Genomic DNA, 7,212 nt, shown 5'->3' with positions numbered 1-7,212 from the left:
CTCCCAGAGTTTGCTCAAACTCATGCCATTGAGTCAGTGGTGCCAGCCAATCATCCCATCATCTATTGTCTCCTTCTCCTCTACTCATATGTTCTGATGATTAGGATATGAATATTTGTAGAAAACTATTACTCAGCCTATGTGCTTGTGTTTAATCACTCAGTCATGTCTGACTCTTGTGACCCCGTGGACTGTAGCCCGTCAGGCTCCTCTGTCCATGGGTATTCTCCAGGCTAGAATATTGGAGTGTGTTGCCATGCCCTCCTCCTGGTCATCTTCCCAACTCAGGGATCGAATCCAGGTCTCCTGCATTGCAGGCGGATTCTTTACCAGCTGAGCTACCACGGATGCCCCATTCAGCCTGTAATACTCAGAAATTTGAAAGAACGGAAGAATGTCAGTATTAAAAATTTTGTGGAAATATATGTAATATTTTAATTCTGTTCTTAATAATTTTGAAATATTCTTCATATTTTCCATATTGTCTCTCTGCGAATTTTGCATAATACTCATATCTTCTTTCAAGTTCATTAACTTTTTCTGATCTATAATATATAATGTAGGACATATTATACTTTTTATTTATAAGCAATCCTACTTTTTCATTTGTAGAATTTCCTTTTGGCCCTTTTACATATTTATAGACATTTGTGAGTTCCCCTAATTTCCATTAAACTTTTAATTTGTAATCATATTCACTCAGTAAATATTTCAATATTTATTATACATGGTAATGTATAAATCTTTATATATTGTTTTTGCTGAATCTCATACCTGGTTGGCCACTTCTTTCTTACTAATGCAAATATATCTATGTATATATACTTTATAAATATTAAGGTTAGTATATTAGAGTTTATATATAGTATATATGTAAAAAATAAATAAAAATTGCAAATGTATAAATTCTACTTGCTCAGACCAGTGAAATGTTACAGAGTGAACACACTTCTCTTAACTATGCAAACTCAAGAAGTGGAAAATTTCAGCTCCCAGAACAACTTCCTTGTACAGCTTCTGCCATAAAGATAGCATAGTCTTGTCTAACTGTGTATATTATCCTGTTTCATGATACTTTTTTTCTATAATTTTTTCTACCCATCATTCTGCTGGTAGTTTGGAGTTAGACTATTTGGGTTAAAATCAGACATCCTATACTTCTTAGATTTGGGGGCTTAAGATGTTGAGCAAGTTAATTAACTTTTTGCACATCATTTTTTATATCTATATCTCTATAAAGTGAAATATGAATAGTAGATAGATACCTGTTGATATTATTTTAAAATTAATTAGGAAAACCTATGCAAAGTTTCAGATAAAATTTCTGATACATGAGCTGAATAATTGTCAGTAATTATGGGCTTCCCTGGTGGCTCAGACAGTAAAGAGTCTGCCTCCAATGCAGGAGATTCAGTTTTGATCTCTGGATAGGGAAGATCCCGTGGTGGGCGGTGTAGCAACCCATTCCAGTGTTCTTGCCTGGAGAATCCCCATGGACAGAGGAGCCTGGAAGGCTACAGTCCATGGGGTGGCAAAGAATCAGATACAACTAAGCAACTAAACATAGCATAGCATATTATTATTATTTCCTCAAAATAAATCTGGATAAAAATATTCTTATGCCTTTTCTATATAGTACGCTCTAAATTAATTAATTTGCCTAATATCAGAGAGCTGTTTATTCAAGACGCAGTAATCTGATATTGACTCCAAATTCTATGCATTTTCCACTAAGCTATGATCCTATTACTTAAGTTAGACAAAGGATCCACGGGAGTTTTGTTAACTTTAGCAAATATATGCCTCTGACATTTTAGCATAACTTTATAGATGTGACCATGTGAGTTGATAGTCACAAGCATCTCAAAACCTGAGTATACTAGTTAATTATCTTTAGCATAGTAGATTTAGGTATCTACTTTTCCATTGCTTATCATTATATTGATAGATGATAAATAGGTTGATAGCAATTAAATATATATATTTATTCAAATTCAGCTTTAATAATATATAAAACTTTATATGTTTTTTATTTTAAAATTTATCAATTATTTTATGTTTCTAATTAGATATCAAAGAATCTGTCCATGTCTCTGGTTTCTTAGAACTGTGTATAATTTTAAACAATATTTTAAATTATTATGTTTTATCTAAGAGTATAGAAATACATGCACTAACAGTTTATTTTTATATTCATGGTGTTTTGTAGTAGTTGACAAGTGACTTCCCTGGTGGCTCAGATGGTAAAGCGTCTGTCTACCATGCGGGAGACCCAGGTTCAATCCCTGGGTTGGGAAGATCCCTTGGGGAAGGAAATGGCAATCCACTCCAGTACTATTGCCTGGAAAATCCCATGGACAGAGGAGCCTGGTAGGCTACAGTCCATGGGGTCACAAAGAGTTGGACACGACTGAGTGACTTCACGTTCATGCTTCATATACTAAACAGCAAGATGATAATATAGTAGATCAGGATAACATTGATGTACCACACATCCTCCCTTTTTTGTCCTCTTCTCTCAATTCTTGTCCCACTGGTGATCTCTTACTTTGCTTAGACTTTATCCATCACCACTATAGAGACAACTATGAAAGCTATAAATTGAAACTTGATATTTCATATTCTTGGATCACATTTCTATTTTCCTATACCTTTTCCTGGAATTTTACCAAGTAACTCAAGCACTGACAAATTTATTAACTAGCGTAGAAAACTAGTTTCCGCTTTTTATTCATGACACTAAAATTTTTTCCCAGAGACGTTGAGTCTGGTAATAATTATGACAGTGACATTGAGTACCTGAAATGTGCAAAATGTTATTCTATATTCTCTACATGTAAAATGCACATAGAGATAGGATCACTTACTATTGCCATCTTACATGTGAGTGGTGAGAAGTCTGTGCAACTTGCATGTAGTTTTTCAGCTGTAATTTATGCATCCAGGATCTAAATTCAGACATTTATGTTCTGGATGCCATCTGTTACTCCTCCAGTATCTTAATGATTAAAAAATAAAGTGTTGGTGGTGAAGATCCATTTCTTCTCTTGTGCTAGTAACTACTGACCCTGGATTTCATACTAAGGTAACATTGCATAATGACATCTGGAACGGAATTGCCTGAATTTAGATTCTAGATGCACATCTAACAGTTGAACAATCTGGTGCAAATTCCATAGTCTCTCATTTCTCATATGTAAAATGGGCCAAAAAATAATCCTATTTAGAAGTCATTTCACATGTAGAATAATATCTGACACATTTTAGCTACTCAGTACACACACACACACACACACACACATACACACACACATTTATTTATTTTTCCATCCATTATATATGTATATATATTTTCCATCCATTCCTACATTTTCATTCTTGCAGCTGTTCTGTTATATATATATATATATATATATATATATATATATATATATATATATATATATATATATAATAAGTTATGTCTGTTAATGTGTTGTGCACTTTTTAAATCAATTTTTCTGCTTTATGTTACCTTGTTTATTTTGGGTTCAATGTTTCAAGAACTTCCACAGACACAGAAAGTTTAGATTAATTTTAATAGTGAATCTGTTTGATTGATTCTCTTCCCTGATGAAATTATTTAAATGACTGACAGCTTAACGGAGTTATATTTTGTTAACTTGAACATTGTCTTCATCAGCTTTCCCAAATTTAGTTCACAGTGTTCTCCCCTCAGATGGAGCAAAACAAAAGAAAACAAAAATAAATTATACCTTTGTCCTTAGCTACCATTATTGTTGGTTGTAGATTAGTGTATTGGTTTATAAAGGATTAATAAGAACAATAATCATTATAAAAAAAACAAATAGCAAAGTAATCATAAAAGGAGAGAATAACTCCAAATATTGAAAGACATGATTATAACATAACAAATACGCTAGTAAAACAAAAATAAATATAATGCAGAAAATGTGAATTAGTGAATCATATAATCAGAGAACAAAGAGAGTAGCCAAAGGAAGTGATGGAATTCTCCAGACATTTCTTGATGTATAATAGGCTCTGACCAAAAGATAGAAATTATGCTTCTGCCTGCAAGGCATTCCTCAGTGGTAATATGTGTTGAATATGATAAATTTGAACATTAAAATCCTTAATAAAAAGTGATTATCCTTATACCATTAAATATTTGAACAAAATAATTGTGATCTTCTAACTGCACATTCACTATGTTTTTCATAACATTATGAAACATTTTATAGCTTTTCTAAGGGTGGACAATCAACTGATAATGCAGAACAAAACAATTTGCATCTTTTTATATACTTAGTTGTAAATTAATAATTAGGCATTGCAATTTTATATAGTAGCCAGAGAAAATTCAATATGCCAAAATGCCCCTTAGATATAAACTTAAATACTGATGATATTTGACAAATGAGGGCAAGTGTTTCCTGAGCCTTACAGGCATGATGATCAGATTTATTTACCACATAAGTTCAATAAAATTATAAATGGTACCGTTCTTAGTTTTAAGTATTAATAATTAAGCATTAAGTATTCTATGTATGTTTAGTGTAGTATACATGTCTCAAGTTTTTCCTTTGATTTCTCTTAAGATTTTCTCCCAAACATTGTTTTTCAAAAATTTCATTATGATAGAGTATGACATTGTTTTCTTTAGGTTTATTCTGTTTGGGATTCATTGAACATCTGGTTTCTATGGTTTATATTTCTCATAACTTAGAGCAAGTTTGCAAACACTGTTTTTTCATATATATACATAGTCTTCCCCCTTCTCTTATTTTGTTCATTTTAGGATGCCAAAAGCTCAAATGGTACGCTGCATACTGTTTAATGTTATCTTAAGTGTCAAGCCCAGCTTCTCAGTCATTTTTTCCTCTCTGTATTTTAGATAATATCTATAATTAGATCTTAAATTTCACAGATGTTTTTCAGTAATCTATTCTGCCATTAAGTCCATCCAATGAATTTTAAGTCTATACATAACATTTTTCATTCATAAAAGTTCCATTTAAGTATGCTTTGTATCTTTATTTACTCTCCTAATTATATCCTGTTTTCATTACCATTCTTGGAAATGTTTATAATAGTGTAACTATTATGCCTGAAAAGAGATCTACTCTGTCATTTCTGCATCTGTTTTGATTTATTGAATTTATTCTTATCATAGAGGTCATATATACCTGTTTTGCTTTGTTTTCCTAATTTTTCTGGGCATGATGAATTTTATTCTGTTACTGATAGAGTTTGTTGTTTTCTTTTTAATAGTGTTAAGATTTTGTTCTGGCATGCAGTTAAGTTACTCACAAGTTAATTTGATCATTTACAGTGTGTGTGCGTGCGTATGTTTGTGTATGTGTGTGTTTTAAGATTTCTTTTTTTTTTCAGGTTTTATTTATTTATTTTTAAATTTTATTTTATTTTTAAACTTTACATAATTGTATTAGTTTTGCCAAATATCAAAATGAATCCACCACAGGTATACATGTGTTCCCCCTCCTGAACCCTCCTCCCTCCTCCCCATTCTCAGAGAAGGCCTCATCTAGGGCTAATTCAGCCCTGTCCTAAAGCAGGACCTCTCTGATGACTCATTGCCTTGTGTTAAGAGGTACCTCTACTCTGGTTGATGGCAACACAAATTCTTCCCAGACCTGTGTAGGCTTGGGTTCCGTCTCCCTCACTGTGACCTAGAAAATGCCTCTGATAATAAGCTGAGGAAATTGTATAAATCTCTACCTTTTTTCCTTTTCTTAAGATCACAGGTCTATACTGCCTATAGCTCAAGGTTTGGATATTATTATTTCATATATATTGTCTAGTTTCCTGGATATGCATGGCAGCAAGGCAATTCTTGCAGCATTTAGTTCTTCACGGGCAGAAATAAAAATCAAACTTGGAGGCAGTGATGGCTTTGCATCTAGTGTCCAGCGGTGGGTAGTAGTAGCTGTCCCAGCACTGTCCAGTGAGCCAGTTTTGGAGGAGTCTCTGATGGCAGCTTAGTTGTGTGCACATCGAAAGGGAAAGTATTACCTGCCTTTGACTTACCATGTGATTTGAGGCATTATCTTGGCTTCGGGGAAGTTCCGAAGATACAATGACCTATTCAAAATAGAATAATATCGTTATTATTAATTACAAAAATGTTATAAATATTATGTTTATAAACAAAGCTAAGATAAGCACTTCTTCATACAACTTTGCTTCCTTTTAATTTTATTCCTAAACTGTTAGAATAAAAATTACTGGTGTCAAAAATATGTGCATTATAAAAGTTTTGTATATACACTGCCTAATATCCCTTTGAAAGTTTGCACAGATTTAAACTGCCACCATCATTATAATTTTATTATTAACCTATGTCCCTGTGAACAATGAATATTGTGATTTATAATATTACCAAAAGCTTATTTATCCTATGTAAACTTATATGAGAAAACCCTTCTCATATTTTCTTTTTTTAAATAGTAAGATGATTTCTCATAAAAAATGGCATTTCTAAAGCTTGGCTTTTTATGTCAATATTAACTTTTGCTTTGCATCTTTTGAGATCTGTAACTTTTACTATTATTTTGAAACTTCTAAATAAATTTAGTATGTTAATGAATCAAATTCAAGAGATACTTGAAAGTGTCAAGGAGATAAAGAAAACATTTGAGTGGTGGAGTCAGGAGACCTGACATGAAATAAAATGGTTACTAGGAAGTATAGATATCAGAAATACAGAAGAGGCAGTACTTCAGCACCTGCAGAAAATTTAGATGAGCTGTAGCAAAAGCAGGATCTGTGGAATGAAAAGACTCAGTGCGTTCCACGGTGGAACAGAAATAAACAAGCAGCATTCCTGAAGCCTAATAATAAATAGAAAATTTACAATCTCCTGCACTGAAGTGGACCTTATGGACAGAGTGGTACATGACCCCTGAACTGGAGTGTTGTAAGCATGAAGTTGGAATGCTCTCAACAGTCATTTGAGACAAAAGACTGAAAAAATGGGAAACCTTATCTGTCAGGATGAAAGAAAGATACTGAGTATAGCAAAGAGCAGACAATATATCAGCCATATACTACATTTGAGAAAAATTCATGAAAAAATATACTTATCAAACAGCAATGAACCAGAACGGTAACCTCAAGATAGGAAAAGAGGAGAATGAAAATATTGCTGACCAGTGACTCATGACAGGAATTATTTTTTTATTATTATTA

At 32.7% G+C, this 7,212-nt stretch overlaps 1 non-coding gene across 1 annotated transcript; it reads left to right on the top strand.

Moving 5' to 3' along the window:
* The first annotated feature begins 2,225 nt into the window (after window positions 1-2,225).
* Window positions 2,226-2,297, top strand: TRNAG-ACC (transfer RNA glycine (anticodon ACC)). Its single transcript has one exon. It is a non-coding gene; the product is annotated as a tRNA-Gly (tRNA).
* The last annotated feature ends 4,915 nt before the right edge of the window (window positions 2,298-7,212 follow it).

Source organism: Bos taurus, chromosome 3, assembly GCF_002263795.3.
Source record: "Bos taurus isolate L1 Dominette 01449 registration number 42190680 breed Hereford chromosome 3, ARS-UCD2.0, whole genome shotgun sequence".
Taxonomy (NCBI): domain Eukaryota; kingdom Metazoa; phylum Chordata; class Mammalia; order Artiodactyla; family Bovidae; genus Bos; species Bos taurus.
The sequence above is the reverse complement of the archived record's forward strand: the minus strand, read 5'-3'. Positions and strand labels throughout refer to the sequence as shown.